General features: G+C 44.8%; 1 protein-coding gene across 2 annotated transcripts in view; it reads left to right on the plus strand.

Moving 5' to 3' along the window:
• LOC147631003 (regulator of nonsense transcripts UPF2) overlaps positions 1 to 16,990 on the plus strand; it is an 88,805-nt gene that overhangs the window by 19,508 nt on the left and 52,307 nt on the right. The window lies entirely within an intron of this gene.

Consider the following 16,990-nt stretch of genomic DNA (forward strand, 5'->3'; position numbering starts at 1 on the left):
TGCAAAGCACAGCACACTGGGGCCAGAAGATGGGCTGAACAGATTACCAGAAAGGAGTCTACTTCCAAATACAACTTCACGGGTGCCCAGGGATTCTCCACTGGCTAGCACCTCTCTCTTCCAGTACAGTATGAGAGCAAAACAAAAACATATGCAGAATTTTGTTGATAATCTTCAGCACAAGAGGGCACTTCCGGCATCAAGCACATGCAGGACAACTATGGACAGCCCATAGCACTCCCACATCAGCCCGGAACAGCCCTGCATCTTCACCTTCCTCTTGTATGGCTCACAGGACAAGTCAACCAGCCTTGAGAGGCTGTTTTCAGCAGTCGACCAGCCCTCAGTAGCCACAAAAAGAAGTGTCCACAGCAGCAGTACACAAGCTGGAAGGTCTTCAAACAGTAGAGATTTTATCCCACAGCAGTCGACCGGCTCCTCTCCCTCTTTAATGACCTGTACAGCCACTTTTCAGGGCTGTAAAACAGTCGGTCAGCAGTGGGGAAGCCTCCAGAAGGAGTCGGCCAGCATCTCTCATACACTTGTTGGGTTTTTGTTGCGGTAGATGGCTGTAAACAGCCTGTAGAACCAGTCGACCAGCTCTCATGCACCAGAAAAGCATGTGCCCACAACAAATCTGGAGTGTTCCCCAGTAATAGAGACTCCCCGCTGAAAATAGCTCAAACGTGTGCTTTTCGAGGCGCCGGTTTGGTACAAATCAGGTCCGGTGCCCACTTTATGGTTGCCACATGTATTAAATAAGTCCTGCCTAGTGTACAAGTTATAAGTTGTTCGATCACTTATAAGTTTGTGAACCTGCACCCATAATTATTAGTATGTGAAATCATAAAGCTGTAAATTGGGTTTTTGGGGACACTTACCACCTGCAAAACACATGTAGACCACCTGTCAGTCCTAAACAGGTGTGCACATACACGTCCACAGGGTGCCCAGGCGTCCCCGGCCCCATGGACAACGTAGTCAGAAATGTCTGGCATTGTCCAGGCAAACAAGACAAGTCATTCAAAGGTAAAACCAAAGTCATGCACACATGTGAGTGCAACTAGACTGGAAGAAAGACCCATCTGCTCCATTGTATCAGCTAAAATGTCCAGGGGTCATGATTCTTCTGGGACCTTCCCAGAACATAAATACAGAAAATCTCCAGGATAGCTAGTGCTAGGGAATCACGTCATGTTAGGCTCCATGAGCCATACATGTACATGTCAGGCCCCACAAGCCACACATGTACCATCATGTCAAGCTCCATGAGCCATATATGTACTGTCATGTTAGGCTCCATATGCCACACGGACACACCATGTCAAGCTCCACCAGCCATACATGTATGCCATGTCACGCTCCACATGCCACACGAGTAGTAGAAAAACAGAAGCTGTGAGAAATTTTGTGAGTCGTGACACATGATGGTGTTGATGGTTTATTGTCTTGTGGATGATTACCATGAGGTTATAAATTGCACTTTCTTATGAGGTGAATTTGGGCATGCTCGTGGATTCATCTAGGTATATATATTCCTCCTTTAGCTCCTCGTTGAGGAATGCCGACTTAACATCCATTTGAAACATGGGCCAATGAGAGTGGGCAGCAAGAGCAAGAACTATTCGTATAGTCGCCATCTGAACAGTTGGTGCAAAGGTATCATCAAAGTCCACGCTAGGTTTATGAGAATAGCCTTTGGCCACAAGCTTGGCTTTGTGCTTATCCAGAGTCTCATCTGATATGTACTTGGCCTTATGGACCCCCACTTGACACCAATCACCTTCCGCTTTGTCGGTCTAGGAACCAGCTCCCAAATTTGATTCCGCTCAATAGAGTCAAGCTCTGCTTCCAAGTCGGTTTGGAAAGCACCTCCTCTAGGTTCCGAGTCCTTCTGGATGTGTGACATCAGTGCATAATTGACGCACAAGTTCTCTTGAGGTGATGTCGTGGTGCGGAACTGCTCTGATCGACGTGAACCCCTTGCTAGAGGTGAAGGCAACTGTGTTACCCCGGAGTCCCGCAATGTCTGGTACAACCAATTGGGAATACGAGATCCCCCCCCCCTCAGAATTCGAACCTTGCTCTTGAGATGAGGCTCTTTGTGGAGCATCCACCGAAATCTCCTCCGGATCAATGTCGGATGATTCCTCTACCTGAGGTGCTCGAGGACGTGCCAGGTCAAGCGAGTAAGAGGAATATGAGAATCCAACGAAGAACCAAGGAGAGGTTGAGTCGAATCAGTCCCTGAAGATAAAGAAGCTCCCTTTGTAGTGGACGATGAAGTCTCATCAACCACCACATCTTTGCTGATCTTCGAGGTTGCAGGGTTGTAGAGTCGATTACCTTTGGATTCTAAGCTGTAACCAACCAAAATATGATTCTTGGACTTAGCGTCTAGCTTCCCCCTATCACCATCAAGTACATGAAGAAATGCATCTGATCCAAAAACCCGAAAATGAGAAATTGTGGAATATCTATTGAGGTAGGCCTGAAAGGGGGTCTGTCTTGGAACAATAGTAGTAGGGAATTGATTAAGAATATAAATAGCAGTAGCAATTGCCTCTGCCCAAAGCTTTTGAGAAAGACTCTGATGTTCCAACATTGTCCAAGCCATCTCAATCACCGTTCAATTCTTCCGCTCCACCACGCCCTTCTCTGAAGGAGTACCCGTGCTGGCAAACTCCTGTTAAATGCCATGTAGCTCACAATACTGGTTCAACTGGCGAGAAGTAAACTCGCCTTCTCTGTCGGCTCGTAATGTCAAGACAGAGCGTCCCGACTGTTTCTCCACCAAGATTCTCCATGTTTGGAATTTGTCAAAAGTTTCATCTTTGGAATTTGAGAAGATAGGCCTAGATATACCGGCTAAAATCATCAACCAATAGAAAAACATAATTGGCAGAACCAAGAGATGGAGTGCGCATCGGGCCGCACTGGCGGAATTATGCGCAGATGAGTTGATTGCTGAATGTTGGAATGAATGCTTGATGATGATTGCTAGGTATTTGCATGAAGGGAGCATGTCAATTGGTTGAAGCAAGTCGGCTGGCTTCCTAATGCTACGCGACTTGAATAAATATAATATATGCTTTTAATGCTGGCGACTGGACATAAAGCTATCGACTGGGCTATAAGCTTATGCAAAGGTTATAATGGTATGGCTAAAGGGGTAGAGATGCTAATGGAAGGATATGCACTTGATTGTCTAACTAACCTTCTGTGGTTGAGGAAAGACTTGCGTAGCTCGTGCCCGACATATCCCGGATTGGGGCTTACAATGGGGCCACGACATACGACAAAATCATATCCTAAAGGGTCCTACTTATGTACAATGATGCACTGATGATGAGCCATCTTGTCACCATGCACTACAGTGTAGAGGACATGTGACATTCCCTCCTGCTTAGCTTCACTGGGCAAGTTCATGGCTTCCAATTAGTATGCCAACGATTGGGGGTACTCTTGAAAGAACTCCTCGTCTAACTAAATTGCTTCAAGGGGTATAGTCACAAGAAACGTTTCAAGGTTTTTTTTGTTTCGTGTTTTTTGGGGTTTTGTTTTGAAAGGTTTCGTTCCTCGACTAAGAAACCGCAAGGTTTCGAAAAATCCATAATTTCATAAAGTATAAATACTTAAAGAACTCATAGCAGCCATCTAAAAACATAGTGTAATGATGAAAAAATGGTCTCTTTCCACCCATCTCGGGGAACCATTCTTATTTTGGTGAGGCATTATAGCAATTTTGCTTGATTAGATGCCACAAGTCGTTCAATCAAGGACTCTTAAGATTGAAGAAGAGAAGGTAGAAATTGGGAAAGATTTAAGACATTGAAGGAAGAAAAAGGAGAAAGAAGAGAGGAGAAGAAGAGAACAGGAGAAGAAGAGCAAGGGAGGAGAAGAGGAGAGATGAAGAGAAAGGAAGAAGAAAAGAAGAAAGCAAGAGTAGAGATGAAAGAAGTGGCATAAGATGGAAAAGGGAAGGAGGGAGGTAGCAGAAGAAGAGAGAAGAAAGGTGATGAGGAGACTATGGAAAAAAATAAAATAAAAAAATCCCAGAAAAATCAAGGGGGGAAAAAAACAAAACTTGAAATTTGGACGAAAGTGCCGTACTAGAGAGGTTTTGAGGTTTTTAAAAATTGTATCGAAGTTTCGAGGTTTCAAAAGTTAGAAACAGGTTTTTTTGTTACTATGTTCATGGGTACCTTGATCTCGGAACTTCGTGTAGAACTGACGGAGCCTTCGATCAGAACCATGCTGCTTCGTTAACCACGTCTGGTTGTTGTTTATCTGAAACATCAAAAACTTCTGGACCAATAGATGGTTTTAGCCAAGAAACATGGAAAACATCATGCATCGTCCAACTGCTAGGTAACTGTAACTTCATGGAGATATCACTTAGTTTCTTAACTATAGGAAAAGGTCCAAAACTACGGAAAACATCATGCATCGTCCAACTGCTAGGCAATTGTAACTTCATGGAGACATCACTTAACTTCTTAACTATAGGAAAAGGTCCAAAACTACGGAAAGAATGCTTGGGACAACGCTTGCCCACTTCTTTCAATCTCTGTTTCATGATACACGAATAGACTCAATCTCCTTCCTTGAAGTGGACATGTCTGGTCTAGACTTATTTGCGTGTTTGCTATAAGCTTCCTGGGCTTTGGTCAAGCGATCTTTCACTGACTCAATGTCATCTTGTTAGCCTCTAGGGATGGAGACACCATTCTCGGCAAAAGAGAAGAGAAACGGCAACCAAAGGCTGCCTCGTAAGGAGTACGCCCGACACTGGATGAATGAGTATTGTTTAAGATGGCTTGGACCAATGGAAGATAATGGACTGTAGGTCATGATAGTATGACTTGAGAACATCGAAAGTCAACTGGTTATAGATTTCTGTCTGGCCATCTGTTCATGGATGGAATGCACTAGGCACTCCAAGAATGCGAGGTGAACTTGGAATACCTGTTTGATGCGATGGTGCTAGGCAAACCACAAATGGAGCATCAATGTTTGAGAAAAAGGCGGGCTACGTCCTCGGTTGTGGTCGTATGCTTGCATGGGATGAGCATGTAGAACCTACTAAAGTGATCCACGATGGTAAAACATTGAATGTTACGAGATCCGGTGGACGCTGGTAGAGGCCCTACAAAGTCCATAGAAATGTCGATAAAAGGTCCGTCGGGAATAGACAAAGGTTGAAGTAAACCAGCCTTTTTTGTTAAATCCCCACGGATCTCCTCGTGATCGTTCTTGGTTCAAGACTCGAATCCTGCAAACAAACGAACAAACAAACAAACAAGTGAACAAGGGGGTGCAGGCCTGACTCACCTCCCAACCATGACAGCTGTGGGCAAGCCCACAGTCTTGGCTGTCCCCACCGAGCCACGAGCTGAGCTAACTAGGATGACGTACCGACCAATCTCCTCCTCGCGACGTCCCATACCGCCACGAAGCTGCCCTCGCGGGCCTCGAGATTGCTGCTGGCCTTGGCTGCATAAAGCAGTTGCACGTCTGCACTAGATCCAGGCTCCAAGACCATAGAGCTCTCACAAACTCGCGAGACTCTATATATCCCAATAACTAACCTTGGCCACCCTTTTATAGGCTCTTGGCCGGTCATCGGGCGTCCACACTTGGGCGCTCGCCCGTCCATACTTGGGTGCCCGCCCGTTAGTTTATCCCTAACTCAGCTCGTCAATCAGCCTGCCTAGCTCCAAGCTTCCCCAAGCCTTGAAACTAGTCTTGCGTGCGTGTAGCACACGGTAGATACACACTGTGCACATGACATACTCCCCTTTCTCTAAGAGCTCACTCCTGAGCTCACTAAGAAGCCAGGCTAATCTCTCTGAAGAGTAGTCAATGTCTCCCATGTAGCGTCCTCCTCAACACGATCCTTCCACTTGATCTTGTATTCCGTGATAAGCGTATTACGCAATCTTCTTTCACGAAATCCAAGAATCTTTTCAGGTTCGTGCGGAACAAATGTCATGTCCTCGACATCTATGATTTCTTGAGGAGTAACTAACTGATCTGCTCTCCCCAGTACTTTCTTGAGTCTACTGACATGAAATACAGGATGAACTTTCACATGAAATCCAATTCATATGCAACTGAACCAATCCATCGTGTAATACGAAATGGTCCACAGTATCTAGGGGATAATTTCGGAGATTGACCTGTTCGTAAATTCTCGGAATCTTTCGGAACTCGCAAATACACCATCGTTCCTTCAGAGAACTCTCTGGGTGAACAATGTCTTAGAATAAAACCTGTATCGGTCTTGAGCACTTCTAATAGATTTCTTCGCATATCTTGCAAAAAATTACGTGCTGTATCATGCTAAAGTCCTGAGAATCCTACTGTAACAAGTGATCTAGGTTGAAAACCATACATAAGCATGAAAGGACTAAACCCTGTACTCGTATGCTTAGTATTGTTATATGCAAATTCTAACATAGGAAGATAATCCTCCTATGAACTCTGTCTTTTGAATACATATGCTCGAAGCATATCCTCCAAAATCTGATTCACTCTTTCAGTCTGGCGATCAGATTGAGGATGATCAGAGGAACTCAAATTCAAAGTTGTTTCCAACTTCTCAAAAACAAGTTTCCAAAAATCACTCATAAACTTAGAGTCCCTATCACTGACTATGTCCTGCGATAATCCGTACGGTCTAAACAATTGCTCGATAAACTGCCGTGCTAATTGCGTAGCTGTAATAGTCTTCCGGGTCAGTAAAAATCTAGCCATTTTTGTCAAGCGATCTACCACAACCCAAATAGAATCGTGGCCTTGATGTGTTCTTGGCAATCCAGTAATAAAATCCATGGAAATACTTTCTCATTTATTACCTGGGATTTGCAAAGGATACAACAACCCAGCCTGTCTAAAGCGTTCAGCTTTATTTGCCTGACAAATTTGACACTTGAGAACATAATCTTGTACATACCCTTTTATCTTTGGCCAATAAAAAGTGTGTTTCACTAACGATAACGTCCTGTGTACCCTAGGGTGTCGAGCAGAAGGAGCGTCATGACACTCCTTAAGAATCTTGGACCTAATGTCCGGGATCTGTGGTACACAAATTTTGTCATTACGGAATAGTAAACCATTCCGAATCATCCACTGGCCGCCTGCAGCCTGAATGGTAGACTGCTCAGTCATTGAGTCTTGGTCAATCAATGAGCTCACGTCCTGGATCTTCTGCCAAAATGGACCAAAATAACTATCAGTCCTGCAAAGCCCTCTCAATGACTGAAATAAATCAGTAGAAATCTCGGTGAACGACAAAGTATTCACCTCTCGAATTCGACTAAGCGTATCTGCAACACTATTCATGGACCCTTTCCGATAACGGATCTCAAAATCAAAATCTTGCATTAACTCTGCCCAACGAGCTTTCCTTCCTCTCAAATTATCCGCATCAGACACATACTTGATTGACTGATGATCAGTCAATACTACAAACTTGGAGCCATATAAATAATGTCTCCAAACCTTGAGAGCATGAATCACAGCATAAAGCTCCTTCTCAAGGGTTGGCCAACGAGATTGAGTGTCGTCTAGCTTTTTACTTTCAAAAGCAACCGGTCTACCATCTTGAAATAGAGCAGCCCCGATAGCATAGTCACTGGCATCAGTTTCAAGAACATAAGGCCGACTAGGATCGGGTAATGCTAAGATAGGTGCTTCCTTGACTTTATCTTTCAAAAGTCTGAAGGCCATATCCAAATCGTTATTCCAAGTGATAGGCTGATTTGACTTACATCCATGACCTTTCAATAAGTCAGTCATCGGTAGTGTGAGCTGAGAATACTCCCGCACAGATTTCCGAAGAAAAACTACAAAACCGAGAAAAGAACGAAGTTGTTTCACTGTTCGCGGTATCGGCTAGTCCAGAACCTTCTGAACTCGGTCATAGTCAATGCTCAATCCATCTCTAGTGATCTTGTGTCCCAAGTAAATGATTTCGGTCATAAAGAACTCACATTTACTTAACTTAGCATATAGTCGATTCTGTCTTAAAATAGATAAGACAATCGTGAGGTGTCTGACATGATCCTCAAGAGTACGACTATATATCAAAGTATCATCCAGGAACACCACCACAAATTTCCCCAAATGTTCACGAAAAAGATCGTTCATCATTTGCTGGAAAGTGGCTGGAGCATTGGTTAACCCAAAAGGTAATACGAGAAACTCGTAATGGCCATACCTAGTCCGAAAGGTGGTTCTTTCGACATGCCTTTCATGAATACGTATTTGGTGATAGCCAGTACGTAAATCTATCTTCGTGAAATATTTCACTCCTGCTAATCGGTCAATCAGGTCATCTGATCTAGGGAGAGGATAACGGTTCTTAATAGTCAGCTTGTTCAATCTTTTGTAATCTATACACATTCTCCAGGTATTACACAGGTGCACCCCAAGGTGATTTACTTGGACGGATCTGGCCCATCCTCAAATAATCTTCGAGTTGTTTAGCCAACTCATCTTCCTCAGCTTGGCTCATCCTATAAGGTGGAATACTGACAGGATGAGCACCAGGGATCAAGTCAATACGATGATCTACTGCCCGTTCAGGTGGTAAACCCGATGGCAGTTCCTTAGGAAATACATCTTGAAACGAATCAAGTATCTTCTGTAATTCTTTGCTTTCAAACACACTTAATTCATTTACATCCAAGGAAGAGATGAGAAAGGAAGAAAGTGGAATCAATACACAATGGAAAGCAGTATACAAAGAAGAATCCATTATATTTCCAAAATCAATTGTATTTACAAGAGGTCCCTAAGAGGGATGAATACAATCACCTAAAATACTATACTTGGTGTCCCTATGCTGAAAAGAAAAAATATGACTAGACCAATCTATCTGGACTTGAAGAGTCTTAAACCACTCAATCCCTAATTACAAGTCTACATTTTCTAGATGCATTACATAGCATTCCAGAGTATCTTTGTAGTCCTGAATCTGGATTGGAAGCATCTTCACCTTTCGATCCCATACTTGCCTTCCCGCAGGTAGGCGTACCTCATAGGTATGATCACTAGGTGTCGTATCAAGACTCAATTTCTGCACAAGTTTGTAGTTAACAAAGTTGTGTGAGCTGCCAGGGTCTAGAAGAATGTGAATCTTATGGCCATTCACTTTTTCATAAACGGGGAGAAGATCATGCAAGCCAAATACTTTAGAATTGAACAGACAATCAGAACAAGTACTAGGGTGAGAAAGTACAGTAATTGACGTACCTGTCAAAGACAACTGGTTAGCTGCCTTTGGCTTGGGTCCTGCGTTGGCTTGGCATCCTTTTGCTTTGGGCACTCGTTACGCATGTGTCCTTTTTCTTCGCAGATAAAACGACGTCCTTCCTTCTTGAGCTTTAAAGCCCTAAGGAGTCATTTCTTCTTCGCTGGTGTCGAGAACTTGAATTCTTCGAAGGTTGGTCCGAAGACTTTCCTTCTGTCGTGTTAGCCATAGGTGCGGAGAACTTTCGTTTATGCTTGTTCCCCTGCTCGGTAACGGGTTTCGACTTGGAAGAGACCATTGTATCATCATAGATACGAGCATTTGTTATTTTTAACTTGTAAACGATATGAGTATGGTAAACCAGCTACGAAGAACCCCAAAAGAGTAGTGGGATCCATCTTTGTAGCTTTCATCTGCAAGTCCCGAAACTTCTGGAGGTAGACCTCATAAGTGAGGTGTTGCGAGGTCATGGTCAAAGCTGAAAACCGGGCAACAACATCATAATCATCCTCTTTCTTGAGGAATTCTTTCTTGAAGACGTCTTCGAATTGTGCCCAAGTCGTTGGCTTCGGGTTGAGTTCCTTCCACCAAAGCAAAGTTTTGCCGGACAGGAAACTTGCTGCTAACTGGATCTTCTTCCCATCATCGTATGGATGAAACTGAAAGTGAACTTGCCACTTATGTAGCCACATGTCCACGATCTCCTTGGTGTGCTACTTTTGCTCGCCCCCGAACGGTTCCGGAGTAATGTTGGGGCCTAAAGCAGAAGCCAAGGTATCCATACCCGAGAAAGTAGAGAGGGTAGTGGTCAAGAGAGCGATGGAGTTCTGCAAAGCTTGCATCTGGGCTGCGATTTGTGCCTGACGTTCCGTCGAGAGCTACTTTGAACTCTTGGAAATCTGATTTTGACACAAAATCGTCAAAAAGATCGGCATCGGTACCTTCCGTAACCGGCAAGCCTTCGCGTTCCACAAGGGGCTCCAACTCCGATTCTTGGGTCGACATCGTGAAGAGGGTACGTGGAGAGAAAATTCGATCTTTGCACAACAAAAGTGCGAGTGAACTTGAGAGCTTGAAAACTTGAGAGATGTGTGGCAAGAAGCCTACTTGAGGGAGTTTATAAAGGTTTCCACAAAAACTAAAAGCCCCCAAAAGCTATCTTTAGCTTTTGCTTTTGTGTTTATATATATATATATATATATATATATATATATATATATATATATATATGGATATATATATTCTAGGTTCTTAAAAAAAATAAAACACCTTTGAAACCTTAGAGGAGGGGTCTTTTAAACTTTAAAAAAAAATTTTAAACTAAAAAAAAACGAAAGCTCTAAAAAAAACGTGGGCTTTCCTTGTTTTTTTTTCTTTCCTCTTGGATTAACCGCCGACGTGCTGCTGTCTGCTGACGTCGACCTGCTGCCGTCGCCAACTGCTGCCGGCGCCTGAAGTGCTGTTGGCGCCTGTGTGTCGGCGCCTGTGTGCAGCCTGCGCCTGTGCCAGCCCGCGTGGGCCTGGGCATCATGGCAGCGTGGCCCTGGGCGCCTGCCTGCCTGGTCTGGGCGCCTACGTGGGCTTGGCCTGGGCACCAGCCCGCCTGGCCTAGGCGCCTACGTGGGCCTGGCTGCCTGGCCGCCTGGCTACACAAGCCTTAGGCGCCTGCCCGCCTGTAGCTGCCGCCTCTGCCTACACGCATAGCCTTTACAACCAGCAACTCCACACGATCAGCCCTGCAGCGTGCGCGTGCGCGTGGCTCGCTTTCTCTCGCGCTCTCTCGCTTTCGAACCAAAAGCAACGAAGATGCTTTTTCTGTTTTCTCTCTCTACGTTCATGCGACTGCACAAACGAGCCTATCCTCTTCTTTGCAAAGCAAACGACCCTACTTAGACTACCACCTCCCATCAATATGGGTTTCTTTGATGATGAAAAAACACATACTGAATCTGAAAATAGCAGTATGCACAGAAAAAACAGCAAGCTTTTTAACACATACCTTTCTTCGACCTCTTCTTCTCTACCTACCGACTTGCTCGTTCACGAGGTATGCTCTGATACCACTGTCAACTCCCCATGGATCTCCTCGTGATCGTTCTTGGTTCAAGACTCGAATCCTGCAAACAAACGAACAAACAAACAAACAAGCGAACAAGGGGGTGCAGGCCTGACTCACCTCCCAACCATGACAGCCGTGGGCGAGCCCACAGTCTTGGCTGTCCCCACCGAGCCACGAGCTAAGCTAACTAGGATGACGTACCGACCAATCTCCTCCACGCGATGTCCCATACCGCCACGAAGCTGTCCTCGCGGGCCTCGAGATTGCTGCCGGCCTCGGCTGCATAAAGCAGGTGCATGTCTGCACTAGATCCAGTCTCCAAGACCATAGAGCTCTCACAAACTCGCGAGACTCTCTATATCCCAATAACTAACCTTGGCCACCCATTTATAGGCTCTTGGCCGGTCATCGAGCGTCCACACTTGGGCGCTCGCCTGTCCATACTTGGGTGCCCGCCCGTTAGTTTATCCCTAACTCAGCTCGTCAATCAGCCTGCCTAGCTCCAAGCTTCCCCAAGCCTCGAAACTAGTCTTGCGTGCGTGTAGCACACGGTAGATACACACTGTGCACATGACATTTTTAGTATGTGGGACCTTGACTTTTTGACATATCTTAGAGGCTTAAACATGTGAATAAACATCAAGCCTCATTTTTGGCCAATAAAAGGAACTTTCCAATTTCTCTAGGGTACTGTTGATACCTCTGTGGCCTCCAATTAAGGAGTCACGGGCATCGTGGAGAAGAGCTGCTTGCTTTTCTCGAGGGACACACACAATTCTTGTAGAACAACCAACCGTTCTGCACTGAGTAATGGCTAGGCTTAGAATTGAGAGCCAAACTGTAATGAATACCAAATGAAGGGAGGGTATATGTTGAAACTGCCGATGCATAGCCTCCCCTTCTTGCTTGTGTTCGAGTAAAATTTGCTCCTGGTCGAGGTCTCATTGGTGCTCTCGAGCTGCGAGGTCAGCTTGATGCCGATCTTCTTTAAGCCTCTGTTGCTTCTACTTCAGCTTTCTCTTCCTGCCGTCTGGCCTCATCTTCTCGTCTTTGTTGTTCCATCTGAAAGAAAAGAGAGATGAAGTGAGGGGTAGTTGGTGGAGTGGGGTTTGTTGTGCTGGCCTCCAAGAGCTCCATGAGAAGAAGGTTCTGAGCTCTAAGTAGAGCTATGGTATTTGTTGGTGGTGGAACAGTATGGTCTCCTTCGAGGGAGACGTCTTCCTGATGGTGTGTTCTCTCCTTTGTAGACATTTTGCTGAAGTCAGTGGTCGTGCCGGAGCGACGTTTGACCATACAAGGATGCTCTCACTCTAGGATGCGGTGTGTGTGGACAAGCTGAATCTGATAATTATGTGTAGATGAGTTGATTGCTGAATGCTGGAATGAATGCTTGATGATGATCGCTAGGTATCTATATGCATGAAGGGAGTTGGTCGGCTGGTTGAAGAAGGTCGGTTGGCTTCCTAATGCTACACGACTTGAATAAATATGATATATATGTTGTTTATAAAACTTTTAATGTTGTCGACTGGACATAAAGCTGTTGATTGGGCTAGAAGCTTATGCAAAGGTTATAATGCTATGGCTAAAGGGGTAAAGATACTAATGGAAGGATATGCCAATGAGATGAATATTATGCAATGCAAGCCGTAAGGCTTCTACACTGACTTCTACATGCATGAATGATTCTCTTCAAGTGGGTTAAGGGACTTGATTGACTGATTGACTGACATTCTATGGCTAAGGAAAGAACTACGTAGCTCGTGCCTGACATATCCCAGATTGGGGCTTACAATGGGGTAAAATCATATTCTAAAGGGTCCTACTGATGTACAATGATGCACTGATGATGAGCCATCTTGTCACCATGCACTAGAGTGCAGAGTGCATGAGAGACGCACAAATTTGCATGAACCAACTCCAGAGGTGCCGTAGCTCGCCGTGTAGTCTTCTTCGAAAAGGCCTCCCGTAGTCTTCTTCGGAAAGGCCTTCCAATGTTGTTTCCCTTTGAGACAAGAGTGACAAGGACCTTCACGTGTGCCAACATCTGGCAATCCATCCACCAGGTACTCCCGAAAAGCCTTCCGCAAGGCCTTCAAATGAAGATGTCTAAATCTAGCATGCCAAATATCGCCTATGTGGGTACTTGTGTGAAAGTAAAGACCCGTAAATTTTCAGAGGCCATGGTCCTCGATGCCTTGCCAAAGGATCTTGTTAGTGAGAGGGTCCTGAATGATGGTTGAGTCCTCCATAAATTCCACCTTAGTGTCCAATTTGCAAATCTCGTGTACAGAAAGGAGATGAAATCCTAAATCTGGCACATATAGCACTCTCGAGGTGTACTTCCCTCCATTGCCATCCGGAATGAGGAGCATTGTCCCTTCGCCAAGAATGGAGATACTAGAGTTATCTCCAATGGCAACTCTACCGCGGCGTTGCTGCACTTCATCAAGCCAATCCTTGTGTCACCTGCACTCCCTATGGGTTGCACAAGTGACATGGCATCCATAACCATTTAGCAGGCATTAATTCATTTATCCAGGCATTAGTCCATTTATTCAGGCATTTATCACAGCATGTATGGGACTGTTTCAGCTCCTACATCAGCACATAAAGCATTTACTACATCAAGTCGGGGCCTGTTATGACCAGCCGACAGCAGTATCAGCAGTCGACAACATTAATAGGGCATTTATTGCGGTCGTGAGGCCTCAAACACCTGGCCGACAGCAGCATACCTGCCTGACCAGCATCAGTACAGCATATATAAGCAGTGCATCATACATTCAGTTGATCTTGATTATCTCATCATCGTTTGTGGTCTTCAGCCCCTAGACCCTAGGTGAGTGAGGAGTTCAGCATTCAGCATCTCATATCTCTGGCCTCTTCTCAGTGTTTCCGATCTAGGGAGCAAGGTGAGAGTATCATCCAATTCTTCCTCAGTGAAAGACGCATCCATATTAGTTGCCTCATGGGAAGTGACTTAGGCTGAGCATACTACAAGAGTTCATGGCGTGCATGGAATGCTTTCTCAAAGGGCTAAGGGGTAGCAAACATGCCTTCAAAATAGTAATGACAAACATTAGCAAGTTGTGCTTTGTTACATGTCCAAGTTTCACTCTTGCAATAGAATGCTTTTGTTTGGTTGTGCAAATAGCTTTGGAATAGCTGTTGTCAAGAAGCGGCTTTTGTTGCCACTTGTTCAACTTGCGAGCATCATTTTGGTCAAGACAATGTTTGTTTGTGCCATATTCCGATGCTCATCAACTGTCAAAAGTCGCAACTGGCTAATTTTAGTGTATTCTTTAAGGGTTGACTTTGCATGAGCCTGCATCCTAGTTTCCCCCATATACCATCTACCATAATCTTGAATAACAGCCTGTATGCGCATCACAACACCATACCAAGCAACATCCAAATCCTCTCTCATGTGAAGTACAAGAGGATGGACAGCGGCATGTATCATCTAAATAAAGTGAGCATGTGATAGATAATTGTTATTTAGCATTAGCAACCTTCTGTCATGCAAAGCATGGTCATGAATTGCTGAGGCCATACAGGTGCGTGATCCGAAAGCCTCAATGTACAATCAATCCACATTTTACTGGTATATGCATCATTTTGGGTCGCATACAGAAGATACCATATGTCCAAATGTGCCCAGTAGTCTGTAAGTGCATTATGATGAAAAGTAAAGCCCAACTGCTGAGGCATAAGATGTGTCCACAAATCGCATGCATCCAAAAGAGTCAGGGTTTGATCCCACATTTGTTTCTCAATGCACATCATATGAGAGCGATGAGACGAATTGTTAGCATAAGCAGGTGAATTGTTAAAATCCCTTGTAATAAAAGCATTTGATGGCCATGGATATGTTTGAAAAGATTGCCACATTGCAGCCCTGGTTTGTTGAATTTTGTGAGGCATAAACACTCGCAAATTCATACATTTCAGTAGTAATCATACATTGCACAACAATCCATCTGCCATTGGGATCATTGGATGCCAAATGAGGTTGAAGGATTGCTTTCCCATGTCTACCAGCAAAAGCATGCTGGTTATGCTCAAACAAACTATAAGTGGCTGCATAGTATTTACATAAGACCAAAGGAGCCTCCATTTATTTGCATCACAGAGGCCCTACACATTATATGTAAAGCATTTGATTGGTATATACATATGTACAACAAGTGTAAGCGAAATAGATTATCCTTCAACTTGCATGGGCTGCTTGGCTTTCTGTATTACTATGCAATGTACAAAGTGGAATATCATCATGAACATTACTCGCATGTAAAAGAGTGTCAGCGTTCCTTCTGTCTAATTACGAGACACTACAGGTCTTTGTCTAAGAGGGACAATTTTCTTAGGTGTCTGCCATGCATCTGGCACTTGTTTTTCCTTTTCCTTCCCTTTTATAATAGGAGGGCTTGATGTGCCAATTTTTACTTTTCCCTTATCTAGGGTGACATTCGGGGCCTGCGCCACATTTTTCCCCTTCTACTGTTGCATGGCTCCAACATGAACAACCTCTGAAGGTGGCGTTGCCGCTACTGGCAGTTGCAAAAGTACCAATGGGCATTTTGATACCATGTGCCTAAACTTTCCGCAAGAGAAACAAGAGCCAACAAAATTCCCCCATTTGAGCTTGAGGAAAGCGTCCTGTGTCTTAAGTTTTGGCAGCTCAACATCCAAGGCCACTCGGGAAGGAGTTGGTTTATCTGTATCCCAAAGGATGCAAAATCTATTGACACTTCCAGAAGACCTGGGAGGGCAAACCACTTTGCCTAGCAATTCCGCCAAAAAAGGTAGAGGAGGGCGCATATAAACTGGAAGCTCCGCAACTTCCACCCACACAGGGCATTTGTGTTTGATGAAGCTTTGATAATCCTTTGTATACGACCATGGGTATACATGCACCATCTGCTACCCAAAAAAAGAGGTGACTTTTCTAGAATAGTTTGTTTATTCTGTGGATCAGTAAGTAGAGCCTCATAGAAGCCACGCGCAGCAAAGTAGCAGCCCTCAACAAAGCATCCTCCAAGCATGGCTTTAAGCTAGTGCCCAACATCAGTAGCTGCAGGCATCTTTCCAGGAAAAAAAGGGATCACAGCTCTCTGTGAGAGCTTCATCACAGGGTCTAGTGATACCTGGCCAAGAACCCGCAAACGAAACTCAAGGACACGTTCATCCCATGCTTTCTTGATCTTAGGAAAACCTTCTTTAAGGGTGTCACAGAAATGTTGCAGGTTGGGATTGGAGCAACGAGAGGAGAGCATTTCAGATTGTTGAGTCTCCTTCTGTGTTTCTTCTCTTGGACTCAACAGAGGGATCACTGCGTTTGTACACTTCTGTAGGAGAAGCCATTTGAGAGGCAGCAAGAGAAGAGCTAGGCTTAAGCAAGGGCAAGGCAAAGGAGGGGATGCGAGCAACTACCTGCTGGCATCAAGAGCAGGTGATGGCCAGCAAATACAGGAGACGGTCAGCAGAGACATGGGCAGCAAGTACAGATGACGGCCAGCAGGTACAACTTACAAGCTGGTAGGTACAGGTGATAGTCAGCTGCAGAGGAGGAGGTCAACGGCGAGCAGGAACAAGGGACAGAGGAGGTTGACGGCGAACGGAAACAGTACACAGGTCAATGGCGAGCAGCACGCTCTGTCTTATCTCGT

The sequence above is a fragment of the Cibotium barometz genome, chromosome 15 (genome assembly GCF_041138505.1).
Source record: "Cibotium barometz isolate CiBa-2024 chromosome 15, ASM4113850v1, whole genome shotgun sequence".
In the NCBI taxonomy this organism is placed as follows: domain Eukaryota; kingdom Viridiplantae; phylum Streptophyta; class Polypodiopsida; order Cyatheales; family Cibotiaceae; genus Cibotium; species Cibotium barometz.